Raw genomic sequence first — 7,598 nt, forward strand, 5'->3', positions numbered from 1 at the left:
AAATCCCTGGCACTCACCTTAGAAATATTTCTTTTCCACCAGCTGAGTAAAGCTAGCATAGAGAAGTGACAGAGCCCTTTACTCAATAAACAAAGGTTCCATTTGTTTTCCATATCTCATATTCTCAAATCTGATCTGAATGGGGTTTAAGATTTAGGAGCAACCCTTTGAAATGTACACCTGTTCAGTGTGCAAAAAATTTTTCATCTGTTTTCTAAAGACTCTGGTGCCACTATTTTCCTTTTTGGGGGGTAAGGAGGGAGGCTTAAACTCACATCCCTGAGATCAAGACCTGAGCTGAAATCAAGAGTTGGACATGGGGCGCCTGGCTGGTTCAGTTGGTTAAGCATTGGACTCTTAATTTTGGCTCAGGTCATGATCTCAGGATTGTGAGATCAAGCCCCACATTGGGCTCTGTGCTGGGCATGGAGCCTGCTTAAGATTCCCCCTCTCTTTCCCTCTGCCCCATCCCTTCCTGTCTCTCCCCCTCTCTTGGAAAAAAAAAAAAAAAAGTATTGGATGCTTAACCGACTGAGCCACCCAGGTGTCCCTACTGTCATTGCCTCCAATTACCTTGATGGACCGTTGACAGTCAGTACCTTCAATTTAAAAAACAAAATAAAACAGGGGCACCTGGGTGGCTCAGTGGGTTAAAGCCTCGGCCTTCGGCTCAGGTCATGATCCCAGGGTCCTGGGATCGAGCCCCGCATCAGGCTCTCTGCTCCGTGGGGAGCCTGCTTCCCCCCACCCCCTGCCTACTTGTCATCTCGGTCAAATAAATAAAATCTTTAAAAACAAAACAAAAACCTTCAGTTTACATCACAATTTTTTTTTTTTTTAAGATTTTATTTATTTGACAGAGACAGAGCCTACGAGAGAGTACAAGCAAGGGGACCTTCAGTGGCAGAGGGAGAAGCGGGCCCCCTGCTGAGCAGGTTCTCAATGCGGGTGTCCATCTGAGAACCCTGGGATCATGACCCGAGCGGAAGGCAGACACTCCACCGACTGAGTCACTCAAGTGCTCCTATATCACATTTTTTTAAACTGATATTTTGGGGGCTCGTAGGTGGCTTAGTCGGTTGGGAGTCTGCCTTCAGCTCGGGTCATGATCTCGGGGTCCTGGGACGGAGCCCGGAGTGGGGCTCCCTGCTCAGCGGGGAGTCTGCCTCTCCCTTTGCCTCCCCCTCCCCCACCCACTCATGCTTGTTCTCTCTCTCAAATAAATAAATAAAATCTTTTGAAAAAATAAACTGATATTTTGATCCTTAGAAACATCTTAGAAACATCTGCAAATCAGTAGCACAGTAGTCACGGAAGTAACCAAAAAATGATACACCAGTTGTCCCATTCAGCCAAGGCCATTAGTGCTGTTTCAGCCCCTTAGGATGGTGTGAAGATACAAATATCAAAAACCTGAAGGTGAGAAAAATACAAGGTTAACAGAAGCCACTTCAGAATCCATTAAAATTTACCTTAGAATCTTACACTATTTCATCAGGGTAGAACCCTTGAAATTATCTAGATAAACACATTGGTCTCAAGATCTTAAATATTATTATTATTATAATTTTTTAAAGATTTTATTTATTTGAAAGAGAGCATGCATCTAAGTGAGGGAGAAGGGCAGAGGGAGAGAGAGAAGCAGGCTCCCCAATGAGCAGGGAAACCAACACAGGGTTTGATCCCAAGACCCCTGGATTACAGCCCCATGTTGGGTGTAGAGATTACTTAAAAATTAAATCTTTTTAAAAAATAAAATAAACTGGGCCTGGGTGGCCCAGTCAGTTGGGTGTCCAACTCTTGATTTGGGCTCAGGTCATAGTGCTGGAGTTACAGTGCTCTGCACTGGGCTTGTAGCCTGCCTTTCATTCTCTCTCCCTCTCCTCTGCACCCCCCCTACTTGCATTTGGGTGCATATTCTTTCTCTCTCAAAAGAATTTTTTTAAGGGGGCGTCTGGGTGGCTCCGTCAGTTAAGCATCTATCTGCCTTTGGCTCAGGTCACGGGGTCGAGTCCCACATCAGGCTCCCTGCCAGTGGGGAGCCTGCTTCTCCTTCTCCCTCTGTCCACTGCTCCCCCTGCTTGTGTGCTCTCCCACTCTGTGTGTGTGTGTGTCAAATAAAGAAATAAAATCTTGAAAAGTTTTTTCTTAATTTTTTTTTTTTTTTAAAAGGAAGCCACCGGGGTGCCTGGGTGGCTCAGTGGGTTGAAGCCTCTGCCTTTGGCTCGGGTCATGATCCCAGGGTCCTGGGATCGAGCCCTGCATCGGGCTTTCTGCTCAGCAGGGAGCATGCTTTCTCCTCTCTCTCTCTGCCTGCCTCTCTGCCTACTTGTGATCTCTGTCTGTCAAATAAATAAATAAAATCTTTAAAATATTTAAAAAAAAAATAAAAAGGAAGTCACCCTATGAACACCTTGACTTTGGGCTTCTACCCTCCAGAACTGTGAGAATAAATTTCTATTGTCTTAATCCACCCACTTTGTGGTACTCCATTAGAGCTAAGGAAACTAAGAAAATAAACCAAAGAACTCTTGTTTGGGTGTGTTTTACCTTCCAACATGTAGCACATCATGTGTCTTTAAAACACAAGAACATACAAGCACACACCCACATGCTGTCTGAACAACGACGTCATCACAGGCCACACAGCCTCTGCCAGACCCCACTGCGCACTTGCCAGAGGATGAGAGCCATCCAGGCAAATAGCAAGGTTTGTTGTGAAATGGTTTTGACCTCACGGACCCCAAAACAGGGTACACTGAGAACTGGTAACCAGTCCAAATCCCTTCCCTTTTATAGACCAGGAAACCAAAGCCCAAAGGTGAGAAGGAGCCTCCCCTTAGTCTTGGGCTAGAGTCCCAGCTTCCTGACTCCCTTGTGGGGGGTTCCTAGAACCACAGAGCTGCAGAACAAATGTTTAGGGGAGGGGTGAGAGCAAGTAACAGGAGCGGAACCAACTAGTTAGTCTAGACTAGACACTGCTCTAAACTGTGTTACATCTCTAAGTACAGGATATAAAAGCATGAGCAGGGGTTAGTGGCAGAGGGAGAGAGAGAAGCAGGATCCCCACTGATCATGGCCTGAGCCAAAGGCAGTTGCTTAACCCACTGAGCCACCCCAGCCCTCATTTATTTTAAGAAAAATGATTTAGGGGCGCCTGGCTGGCTTGGTCAGTAGAGCACACAAATCTTGATCTTAGGGTCATGAGTTCAAGCCCCACATTGGGGGTGGAGCCTACTTAAAAACAAAACAAAACAAAACAAAAAGTGATAGAAAGGATGTGGCCCACATTTTAAGAGACAAGAGTAAGCTCCTTTCCCCAACATCTAAGGCAACATGTGATTGTGATGCCAAGGATATGTAGGGTGTTCATGACCCCCTGGGGTTGGTGGGGGGGGGGGGAATGGGGGGCGGTCAACAACCCAAAGAAGATTACAAACCACTGCAAGAGGGCAAGGTCATCTGGGAATGCTGACTCAGAGGCTTCTCTCTGGGCTGTACGTGGACTTTGAAATCAAGCTACTTCTCCCTCTTCCGCCCACAGGACAAGTCTTCCAGCACGACACTGCACACATGTGTGATGGGACCTCTCTCAGCCTTGAGGCTTTCACGCCCATGTCTCATGACCTGAGACCAGCTATGTACAAAACAGCGAATTCATTCAAAAGTCATGTGAAGAATGACCTCTGCCTGCAGCAGTCATCAAATAACAGAATAATTCAGGCCTGTAGGGACAGGGAGGGGGCCCCCAGAGGCACAGACTTTGTGGTTTCATTCCAGGACAACCAAATGTTCATATAAATCCAAACCCTATAATGGTGATGTTTAAAATTCTAAATATTTTATTTTTTTTTTTTAAGATATTTATTTATTTATTTATTTGACAGCGAGAGATCACAAGTAGGCAGAGAGAGAGGAAGGGAAGCAGGCTCCCTGCTGAGCAGAGAGCCCGATGCGGGGCTTGATCCCAGGACCCCAGGATCATGACCTGAGCCAAAGGTAGAGGCTTAACCCACTGAGCCACCCAGGCGCCCCAATTCTAAATATTTTAATACTTGGACATATATTGGATAGATCTTGATGGACTAAATTCTGTTCTAGGTAACTTAGCAAGATTTTTCTAATTGGAAATAAACAGCAAAAAAAAAAAAAAAAGGTATATGCATTTGAGACAAATAAAATCTTGTCATTGTTCCTCCAACTATCTAAAGTTCAATTTCATGATAACCAAACATTTCAGTTATTCGTCTTCGCATGGTCATGTTCATTAATCAGCTCCACTTGCCCAAATCACATTATTTCTGGAAGCTTCTGAGCAGAGAAATTAGCAGATTGATTTCTCATCTAAACACCAAAATATGCAGCACAAAAACAACTTAAAAAAAAACTTCAGTTGAACAAATGTTGGAAATAACTCATAGTTTATTTTTGTATATTTTGTGGGACAACAAAAAGATGTCATGGCCATTTCTGGAAAAGGAAATTTATCTTCCAAAGATGGTGTTGGTTCACCTTCAAATTCACAAAGGCTGTAACTGCTCCTGGCCAAAGGTCTTTCCCCCTACTACCCCCCACCGAGTGGGATTTAATTGCCTAACCCCCTACATCCCTACTTATGCATTCTGTTTATACCTTGCAGCAATAAAAAGTAGTTCACTCTTGGATCTTATCTGGTAAAATATCACAGTTTAATTAAATTATTTTGGTCTGAGTCCAAAACAGCCTCTTCGCGATGTCATGGAAGTTATAGGTTTTCTGATGGATGCCATGACTATTAAGACGGTACGAACATTATGGTCATTATGTATCAATGTATTATGGTCATCTCTATTTTACAGTTCATTATTTAATGGTGCTTGTCTGAAAGGTCAAAGTCTTTATAGGATCATTTGGCTCCTTCTTGGCTGACTTACAAATAATTTCACAAATATTTTGGTGTCACCATCGTTTGTTGACAAAGATCTGATTCAGGATATGGAACTTTCCGATTATAAATGTCACAATGCCTTACTCAGATACCCTTCAGCATTTCCTTATTCCAAATAATACCAGCTTGTCCGATAGATATGACATACGTTCCTAATATGGCAAACTGGTTTTTAACAATCATCTTCCTTTCATTATAAATCTCAGAAATCAGTCATCTAAGTTGTATCTCCTTGTCATTACTGCATTCATTTCTACAGTAGAATAACATAGCATAAGGTATAGTGAAAACCAGTCATTGTCTAGCTAACACATCTTCTTTTTCAACACAGCATGTTCAGATAAAATGTGTTTTAGTTTAATGCTATGTTCCAGCACTGAATAAATAAATATGGAATTATAAGCCTAATTTTACTATCAAATAAGTTATCTGATAATACATAATTCTTAAATTCTCAAACTGAGAATGCAATCTTTCTCGATAAATATAGATACAATTTAGAAAAAAAAGTGCCTTCATATTAAAAAAAAAAGGAAAGCTGAAGAAATGGGGAAAATATCAAAAAAGACTTTTCATAACAAAATATTTTATGTTTTAATGAATGAAACCCATCAAAAGCACAAAAATTCTAAAGGGATCACATACATGCAAGAAATCATTCCAAAGAAGAAAACGCATTTAGTATCTAGAAGACTGTTCCCTGCACTAAGGAAATGCATTAGGGACACATTCAGCCACATCACTGTGATTCTTGCCAATAGCCTCTTTGTCAACCTGTCCCTTACAGAGGAACACAAATCAATTTCTTTTTTCACAAATCGATTTTTGATGCTCATTAAAAAGAGCACAGTGATTCCTTCATCCACATCTTGACTCAAAATCTCAACCTTTTTATTTATTTGCAAAGGATAAGAACATCAGAGTTATCTATAATAACTGGTCCATCACACAAATATTTGTTCCCTGTCAATGCAAGACTTTTTCCTGGGAGCAGAGCCTCACTTTGGATCTAGCAAATACCTTGGAAGGCCCCCCCCCCCCCGAAGATTTGACACTTTGCGTTTCACTAACTGCTTGGCATTCCTTTGAGGCTGGAAGTGGGCTGTGCTGCACTTGGGAGAGCTGATTCCGGTGGGTCGTCTTCAATTACTTTGGTCCACTATTGCAAGGTTGCCAGTGAAGACATGGATGCCTGGTGGAATGGTTAATCAATAATTATTAAGCCAGGGATTCGACCAGGAAGGGTCTTTCTAGATGAAATAGTTATCCACTGTCACTACATTGGGGGAGGGGAAGAATCAATGCAGAATCGTATTTCTCATCCCACACAAAATAAAACCTCATTATCTAAAGAGTTGAATAGACCATGGGTTGGGGCACCTGGCAGGCTCAGTCAGTAGACCATGCGACTCTTGATCTCGGGGTCACGAGTTCAAACACTACATTGGGTGTAGAGATCACTTAAATAAATAAAGAGTTAAATATAACAATTAAAAATATTTAAACTTGGGGGAAATTTAGGTGACTGTTTCCCCTAAAATGTCTTCCAACCTGCCAACGGTCTACTGCCCCCGGGGCCCAGACCTCAGGTTTTTCTCTTCTCTCTCTATACTCAGCCTGTGTGTGGCCCCTGGGCTTACAGCTTGGCACGGAAGCTCGTGCCAATGACTCCCAGGCGCATGCTCTGGCCCAGACCTCTTCCCAGGGCTCCAGACTCAGAGCTCGGCGGGCCTCCATGGCCTCATCTCCATGGCATTTCAGACCAGCCAGGGCCCAAACCAGACTCCTGCTTTCCCTCCCTCAGACTTGCTCCTTCCTAGATTTCCTTGTCTCCGCTGATGGCAACTCAATCCTTCTGGCTGTTTGACCCAAAACCTCAGAATCATTCTCAATTGACCTCTTTTTTCATACCCCACATCCAATTTGTTGGATCCAGGCTCTGACCACTTCTGACCCCTCGCCGGGCTTCCATCCTGGTCTGGAGATCAGGGTAGTCGCTTCCTCATACCAACTCTCAGTCCAGGCTCTGTGGAGCCACTAGAGCAATTGTTTTAAGACTTAAGTCATATTTTTGCCTTTCGCCCTTCAAACAAATCCACTGGCTTCCAACTCATCCAGAGATTCACCAGGGGCCTACAAAATCCCACGGGATCTGGTCCCATGCTTTCTCTATGGTCTCATTCTCCCCTGCTGTCCATCTGGTCCCTTTCGCTCCAGCCACACTGGCCTCCTGGCTGCTACTCCCAGAGATAAGGGGTTTGGCACCCTGGGGCATCAATGTTTGTCATCTTCTGTCTGAAGGGCCCTCTTATGGATTGAACTGTTTCCTCCAAAAAGGTATGTCCAAGCCTTTGCCCCCTAGGACCTATGAATGGGACCTGATTTGAAAATAGGGTCTTCGACACACAAAAATTAACCCAAAATAGATGAAAGACCTCAATGTGAGACAGGAATCCATCAAAATCCTTGAGGAGAACAGAGGCAGCAACCTCTTCAACCTCAGCCGCAGCAACTTCTTCCTAGACACATCGCCAAAGGCAAGGGGAGCAAGGGCAAAGTGAACTATTGGGACTTCATCAAGATCAAAAGCTTCTGCACAGCAAAGGAAACAGTCAACAAAACCAGAAGACAACTGACAGAATGGGAGAAGATATTCACAAATGACATACCA

General features: G+C 43.6%; 1 long non-coding RNA gene across 1 annotated transcript; it reads right to left on the bottom strand.

The window, feature by feature from the left end:
- Window positions 1-6,860: 6,860 nt before the first annotated feature.
- Window positions 6,861-7,118, bottom strand: LOC309842204. Its single transcript, XR_014299556.1, has 2 exons — window positions 7,065-7,118; window positions 6,861-7,029 (listed from the first exon to the last, which is right to left on the bottom strand). It is a non-coding gene; the product is annotated as an uncharacterized lncRNA (long non-coding RNA).
- Window positions 7,119-7,598: the final 480 nt, after the last annotated feature.

This window comes from Mustela nivalis, assembly GCF_964662115.1.
Source record: "Mustela nivalis genome assembly, chromosome: 10".
Lineage (NCBI taxonomy): Eukaryota > Metazoa > Chordata > Mammalia > Carnivora > Mustelidae > Mustela > Mustela nivalis.